At 40.8% G+C, this 7,514-nt stretch overlaps 1 long non-coding RNA gene across 1 annotated transcript; it reads right to left on the minus strand.

The window, feature by feature from the left end:
- Window positions 1-2,844: 2,844 nt before the first annotated feature.
- Window positions 2,845-6,820, minus strand: LOC149270609 (uncharacterized). The gene is made up of 3 exons (XR_016268506.1): window positions 5,934-6,820; window positions 5,606-5,873; window positions 2,845-4,985 (listed from the first exon to the last, which is right to left on the minus strand). It is a non-coding gene; the product is annotated as an uncharacterized LOC149270609 (long non-coding RNA).
- Between the last annotated feature and the right edge of the window lie 694 nt (window positions 6,821-7,514).

Consider the following 7,514-nt stretch of genomic DNA (forward strand, 5'->3'; position numbering starts at 1 on the left):
CCTTAAATTTACCCCCCTGTGTGGGTCTGCGTGTGTCTGAGTGTTTAATTAGTTAAGCTTTATTAAAACATACGTAAAACAACTATTTTTTGGGTAACTGCACAACTGCGCATCATTTATCATGTTTTGGTCGCGTCGCAAATGCTTTGTTTGCCAAATTGTTGGAAAACAAAAAATAATAATCAGAAAAAGGAGTTAAAAATAAACAATTGGCCTGAATAGGGGGGAATCGATCAGCAGATACCCTGTAAACAGCAAGACTCAACTGTGTCTGTCTTTGAGGTTCAATGTATCGATATAAATCGACTTTAAAGAAACATAAATTAAGGGTGAATTGTGAGAGTCGATAATCTAAATTTGTAATCTTCAGCAGTGCGAACAAGGCAGTTTCAGTTTTAGTTTAGGCCATTATTTATGGTATCAGAAATTTGTTGTCCAATTTGATTATACCCTATGGCTGGCTGTACAGGGTATATTGAAAATCGTACACTGTTCGCTTTGCAGTAATTTGAGACCAGTTCCAGTTCCAGCTACTACGACCATGCTCGGTATGAAAGTAAGCCCCGCATTATGGAAACAGTCGTAAGCTGATAAGGCATTTGGCAGCTATCTTCGGGTTATGATTCTGGCCTAAGCACAATCGCTGAGCTCAGTGTTTAAATTTAAACACAGCTGCGTTGATGCTGATGTTGATGTGTAAAGATTCTTCTTCCACATAAGAATTTTCTGCCTGCCTAGACCCCCACCCCTCGCCACTCGGCTCCACACCTGCCCGGTGTTAGGCCAGCGCCTGTGCCTGGGTCTTATAAATAAATTTAATTTATTCTTTGGCTGATGTTTAGCTCCATGCATAACGTTTTTTATTTGCGTATTTGTATACAATTTTGTTATTTCTATTTTTTTTATTTTTTTATTTTTCACCTGGCATTCATTTCCGTCTTCAATAATACGTTTTTAACCATGTTGAAGATGACTCAAGCGTCTGTCTAGATAACCCATGCAAAAGCCACAACAGCAAAAACAACACAAATAATCAAATCTTATAAGTAATATTTTTAATGTGATTATTTATGAAAATTAATACTCATTGTTCATTGATAGCAACGATGTCGACACGTCATCAGCCGCAACAATTTTAATGTGCCAACTCTGCCCTTACAGCGCACACACTCACACACTCATACACTCAGACACTCACTCGCACACTCACACACACCTGTTGCTGTGGCACTTTTATTAGCTCGTTATTTTTATTCGGTTTTTACTGTGGTTGTTGGAATTCACAGCTCAAGTACACACAAAAGCCCACTGAACTCCACTGCCGTTCTACGCACCCTTTTTTTTTTTTTTTTATAATTACGTCGAACTTTGGTTTTACATGCGAGTATTTTCCTATTTTTTTGTGTGATTTGCCCTACTCTTACGAAGAGCATTGTGATTTTGCCAGGCAGAGTGTAATGCGACTATAATTATATAATATTATATTATATAACCTTTTTTTTCAATTTATTTTAGAGTGTGTAGTATCTTACAATCAAATAAGAGTTTAGATTAAGAACTAGGGTTTTCTAAATATAACTTTTAGATCAGATTATAAACTGTTCACTCATGAATTTTTATATAGTGTTGTCATATATTATAATATAGGCAGTCTTTTATAAAGCAGGTTTTTTTTTTATCGAAATTCTTAACATGAATTTTGTCATGCACGAATTTATGATATGCGTAATCTTATCAACATTCGATTTCTATATTGTATACTATAGCAAAGTTATTTGTGTTTTATGGAAAGTTTATCAGACTTTCTAATCTAAGCAATTATGAGTTTTTAAAACTCTGCCTTACATATATTTTAAAGACTACCATAGATTAGAGCATTGAAAAGCTCTTCAAAGCTCTTAGGGTATAAGGCTGTCGGCTAGCAAATAAAGCCGTTAATTCTACTTATTTTTTGTTTCTTGTTTTTTTATTTTTTATTTTTTATGTTCATCTCAACTGAGTCGCAGGTTCCAATGCGTCAACCCAAACTGCAGAAGGTCTCGTTTAGCACGAACTCTCTGTTTGCCCATGGATGCTGTACATCTCATAGATGAGTCACGCTCGTGGCTAGTCCAGGCAGAGTTGCTGCCGCAGCTGGATGGAGCGGAACTGCCGCCGGGTGGCAAGCTTTGTGGCAGCAAGTGCAACATAAATCGTGCTAATTGATTATATCGTAAAGCGTTTGACAAGCGTTTTCTACAATTTACACAAAACATGCATAATTAATAGTTATTAACTTTTATTACTTATTCAAATACGTAGAAAATACAAAAATTATTCAAAGAGCTTACTGATTAGCCTCGTCAGGCCATTCTTATTTACATACTTATTTCTGATGAGTTGAGGATTTATTTAAATATATACATACATATATATATATATTTATGAAATATTATCTTAGCCATAGACAAAATATTCAAATATACTTTGCAAGAGCCTCATAGAGAATTAAGAAATAATTATTGCTATGAAAAACACGTCAAGGTCGATAATGATTAGATTTTTCAATTTATTTTTAATATCGTCCCACTATGTGAATCAAGTTTTTGGAATATTCTGGAAATGATTGAAACTAAAAATCAAAGCCTTTAGAATTTCTTTATTCAACTGAAAGAAAACTTTCATCGACTCCTTTTATACGTATTTCAGGTCAATTTGAAATAGAGTCTTATACTACTTTGCATTGAGCGTAATCATGGGTTTGGCCTGTCAAATATGTGTATAGGTGAAGACATATTGCTCAGCTATATCCAACGCTGTTCGATTTCTTCACACGACTGATTGGACTCGAGCGTGGTCATCAGATCAGCTGAGTTGGTGCCTGGGGGCGCTCTCGTTGCTGTCAAAGACTGATTACACGGTGGCAATTTTCAAGTGCTCGCCACAAAGGCTTAACCCAGAAATTAATGATATTTAAATTGCCAGTTCCTTTTGCCAATACCACAATAAAGGTGTACGTGTGTGTGTGTGTGTGTGTGTGTGTGTGTAACAAAAGGCAATTGGTCTCTGGCGAGGTTTAACTGAAATTTCACTTTTCATTTCCTATTGACCCCGATTCATTGGCGCACTTCTTTCTAATTTCGCTGAGCATGCTTCTTCAGTTTGCTTTTCAAGTGCCCCGCAGTTCTTCAATAATTTTTCTATGCGATTCTATTTTATTTCTATTTCGCTCATTTTTGCTAATCGAATTCGGCATCCATCGATCGATCTGTAATGTCTTTCGAAATAGCATTTATGCGCCAAGCTCTGGCTGCTTTCTGCATCGATTGAATGCTCATTAGGCACATTCACACGTGCAGGCTGACCGAGATCTCGCCCTGGTACTTGAAGACTGGGAAGCTATCGCGCGATGATGACTTTTTGATTTCGTTTGTCTTGGCGCACAGAATCCGCGCACAAAGTGCTTTTGCCGATTACCCAGTTGACCACTCTATATATAGACTATAGCTCTTTCTATTGGAATATTGCCGAATATTGTAATGTGGCTCTTTGCATATACATATATGATTTGGTTGTCTCCCACAGCCCGGAGCACTAGCTATTCACGGCCTGCCTTTTGTTTCACTCTGTGCTGGGCACATCAGCGTAATTGCCTCCTGTCCTTGGGGCACGGCTACCAGCTTGGCCCATTTAGCAGAAGGTATACAACTCTATACGCATTTTCACATACATATTAATAAATGAACTAACTAATGTATTGGGGCGTCAATAATATTGTTTATAAATAAATCGATGACGCTAGCTGTGATTAACTATCAGACAATACAAATTGTTTGCTAATAGTTAGACCTGGTATGGCCAGTGTCTGAGAGATTCGCATCGCATTATTCACAGCAATTACAATATTCGGTGAGGCGCTCAAAACGTGAGCCATAAAGGCAATAAAAACAACAACAGCAATCGAGATGCTCAGATGCTCAATAATAATAAGCAAATAAATATAATTACAGACCCGTTCGATAGCTAAATGCACAGTCAAGGACGTTGAAGGCCATTCAACGGTGCTTTTTGCTTTTTGGGGGTTGAGGTTGTCCTCCCCCTCCCCCGACTCCTCCTCCCCCACAGTTTGCCCACACCAGTCAGAGCCACAGCAATCCGTTACGTCTGCCCGTGGAGCATGCTAATCGAGACGGAGCAACAGCATTAAGCCAATAGATTGATGCTGGTCCATAAATTTGCTCCGGGCCAGCGAAAGGGGGCGGCAGCCATAGCCACAGCAGCTGCAAGGCCGCACGGCCAAACTGTGAATAGCCTTCAGCTCATTACCATTAGCCGTTGGATGCGGCTGCTAGTTGCTGGCTTCAGGCTGCTGGCTGCTGGATGCACTGCCGCATCGTTTAGTTTATTGTCTAAAAATAAACGTCCAGACTATGTCGACATGGCCTAAAGCCTAAGCCTCTGTACGAGCCCGAGCCTTGTCTTCCTGCTCCTCATGGCAATTTTTTTTCTTTTTTTTTTTATTATTATTAATTAGCACAGCTCATTGGCTTGGTCAGAAATCTGAGTGGAGTGCTGAGTACGTGCGGCGGTGCGGTGGTGCAGTGGTGCGGTGGTGCGCAGGTTAAGGCCATGCAGCATATGGCATTTATGCTATAGAGCATATATAGCATGGGGTGTTGGCGCTTTGGCGCCTCTCATCAAGGGGCCCAGACAGCGTTTGGACAAAGCCTTGTTGGCCAATTAATTGCCAATAGCTTCGCCTTGCCAAAGACAGTCAACGCAGCCGGGCAGAAAACTTTTAATGGCAACACTTAGGTGCTGCTATAAATAAAACTACCTCTGCATGGTTTAGTCCGGCTTCTAGTTTGTACCTCATTTTCATTGTCAATCCTTCTGTGTGTTCTAAAATCAAGAATTTCCCTCTGCTCATTAAAAGCAATGAACGCCAGACCGGAGCGGACCGATGCTGAATGTTTTTATTGATGCAATCAAAATGTGGGAATTACCTGAAAAAAAAAAGAAAACAAAAAGGAATCGGAAAAAGAATACACAGCAAAGAAGCTCTTTCGAAATGCAGCCAACGGCAATGGATCTTCTTGTAACTCGTAACGCATATAATGCCCATCTAGGAATTGGCAAAAAGCCCAAATGCTATGCTAGTGCCATCTAGTGGCTTTATGTGGCCAGGACTCATAAAACCGTAAGTTCTTGCCTCTCTTGGCTATTGCTCTTAATGATGTTGATGATGAAGAAGACAGGAAATGCCTATTCTTTGGCCAAAGTGCTTAAAGTCTTCGCAGAGAGAGATAGATGAAGAGAGAGTCGATGTGAAAGAGAGAGAGAGAGGGAGGCAGAGAGCAAGAAAACTAGGAGAGTAAGATAGTTACAGTAGGGGTAAGCCAAAAGGATATTGATAAAAAATTCAGTAAAAGAGGACAGAGAGAAATAGAGAGAGAGAGAGACAGAGAAATAGATAGACAGACAGCGGTAGAGGGCGAGAGAAAAAGAGAGTGAGAGAGAGATAGAGGTCTATTTGTATATATACATCTAGAGAGATCTATAAGTTATTATATAGAAAAACAATGGGATAGAGAAAATACAACGCATCAAGTTGTAAATGACTCACTCTGAGTAAAGATATCCAAATGAATGGGGCAAGAGTAGGCCTCCTACCCTTTTATATAACTATTATACGATCGTAAGCATTAAGCATTAAACTAAAGAAGTTATAAACTAAGAGACCAGCTCACAGTTGATTATATACGACTGAAACTATTCCGGTTGAAGTTGAGCTAAAACTCTGAATTATTGTCGCTCGTTTCATCAATGATTTATAAAAGCTGTGGGTTATAGATGTGGGTACACAGCAGCTGTCGGGGCAAATCCGCGGTGGTCTGAGAACAAAGCGAAAGAATAACTAAGAATGGAATAGAACACTTTGGCAACTTAACTACCCCAGCACTTTATGTAGTTGCTTGATTAAAACTATAAACGCTCTTCTAGGGAGTTCTCCAAATTAAGCTCGGTTATTCATAACACTTATAGCCAGCTGGCCAGTGGCCGAGCCGCCTGTCTGTCTGTCTGCCTGTCGGCCGGACGGCTGGCGATCGCATGCTGATGATTAGATAAAAACGCCGTCGTACGGTGACCGCGACGAACGCAACAGGCCCGAATCCAAAGTGCCCGCCCGGCCCAGACCCAGAGACGACACGCAACAACTGAACTGCTGTCGGAGTTCACTTTTCTCAGCACTGAAGTATTATAATTAAAAGTAAAAAGACACTCCCGACAAACGGTCTCAGTCGCAGCGGAATTAGAATTAGAATTAGAATTATGTTTCCTTAATGAGTGCCACCAGCTGCCGCTACCGTTGCCGCTGCTGCCGCTGCTGCCGCTGCTGAAGCTGCTGCTGCTGCTGCTGCTAAACATCATTCGATATGAGCGAAAGGTTCACTGAACTGCGCACCCGGCTTTGGGGCACTTTCCCAACTCAATGCAAAAATACAAAAAAAAAAAAGACTACAAAAAATTAAATAACAAAAAAAAAAAAAAAGAATAGAAAAAGACACTTAACGCAGCCGCCTCTAACTGTAAATATATTTAAAGATTTTGTTTTTCCCTGGGTATTCCGGATCGACTAGGGCTTGGTTCTGTTGGCCATTTATGAAATTTGCATAAATTTGGATTTTGCATTCGAGAAAAAACGCTGTGCGAATTTGGATCTCTGTGCTCGAGTGTTTACATAACACTACACTCGATATTCCATGAATGAATCTGAACCGTAAAGCAAATAGCTACGGGTTTTGCGATGCCGCTAGCTAAACACACACACGAATTTGCATCAGTTTCGACAAGCCAAATTAATCAAATGCCCCAGGTTGTTGCCAAGTGACAGGTAGAGTGAGAGAGAGAGAGAGAGAGAGAGAGAGAGAGAGAGAGAGCGAGAGCGAGAGATAGGCAAAGATGTAGAGGAGGTGTAGAGATCTACACTGAGACTGTGTGCCCCACGGTAGCTTAGCCGAGTTTACGCCCAATTACTCAAAGTGCTGGAAGGCCTTCTAAGGGTTATCCATGTCGGGTCTGACATATTTACTCAACAAACCAGCCGCAAGCGTCGCTCCATAGAGTTCTACAGGTTTGTTCTAATCAAAACTTTTCAACCATTTGGGGTGTCTGCCTGCGTTTATGTATGTATGTGTGAGTATGTGTGTGTGTGTGTTTGTGTTTGTGTGTGCCAAATGCCTAAATAGCTTCGTGAATTACTTGGAGGCGCCATAAATCAGCCAAGTGGCTAGGAATCTGGCAAGCGGCGACTGCCAGCTGTAATTGTCGCATTAGAAACGCCAGCAAAACGCGCGAATAAATCAACACCTACGCGAGATCGTAGAGCTGTGCTGGGGCGAGGGGCATGCGCGGTGGGTGTGTGGTACGTGGACAGGCACTACCGTTTTACAATTTAACGCGACTCGCAGCCATTTGGCAGGCAAGCAAAACGAGCATAAATGCCAAAGTGGTCACGCCTCTTTTCATTTTGG

This window comes from Drosophila arizonae, chromosome 2 (genome assembly GCF_054131065.1).
Source record: "Drosophila arizonae isolate 15081-1271.41 chromosome 2, UAZ_ARI_1.0, whole genome shotgun sequence".
NCBI classification, from domain to species: Eukaryota; Metazoa; Arthropoda; class Insecta; order Diptera; family Drosophilidae; genus Drosophila; species Drosophila arizonae.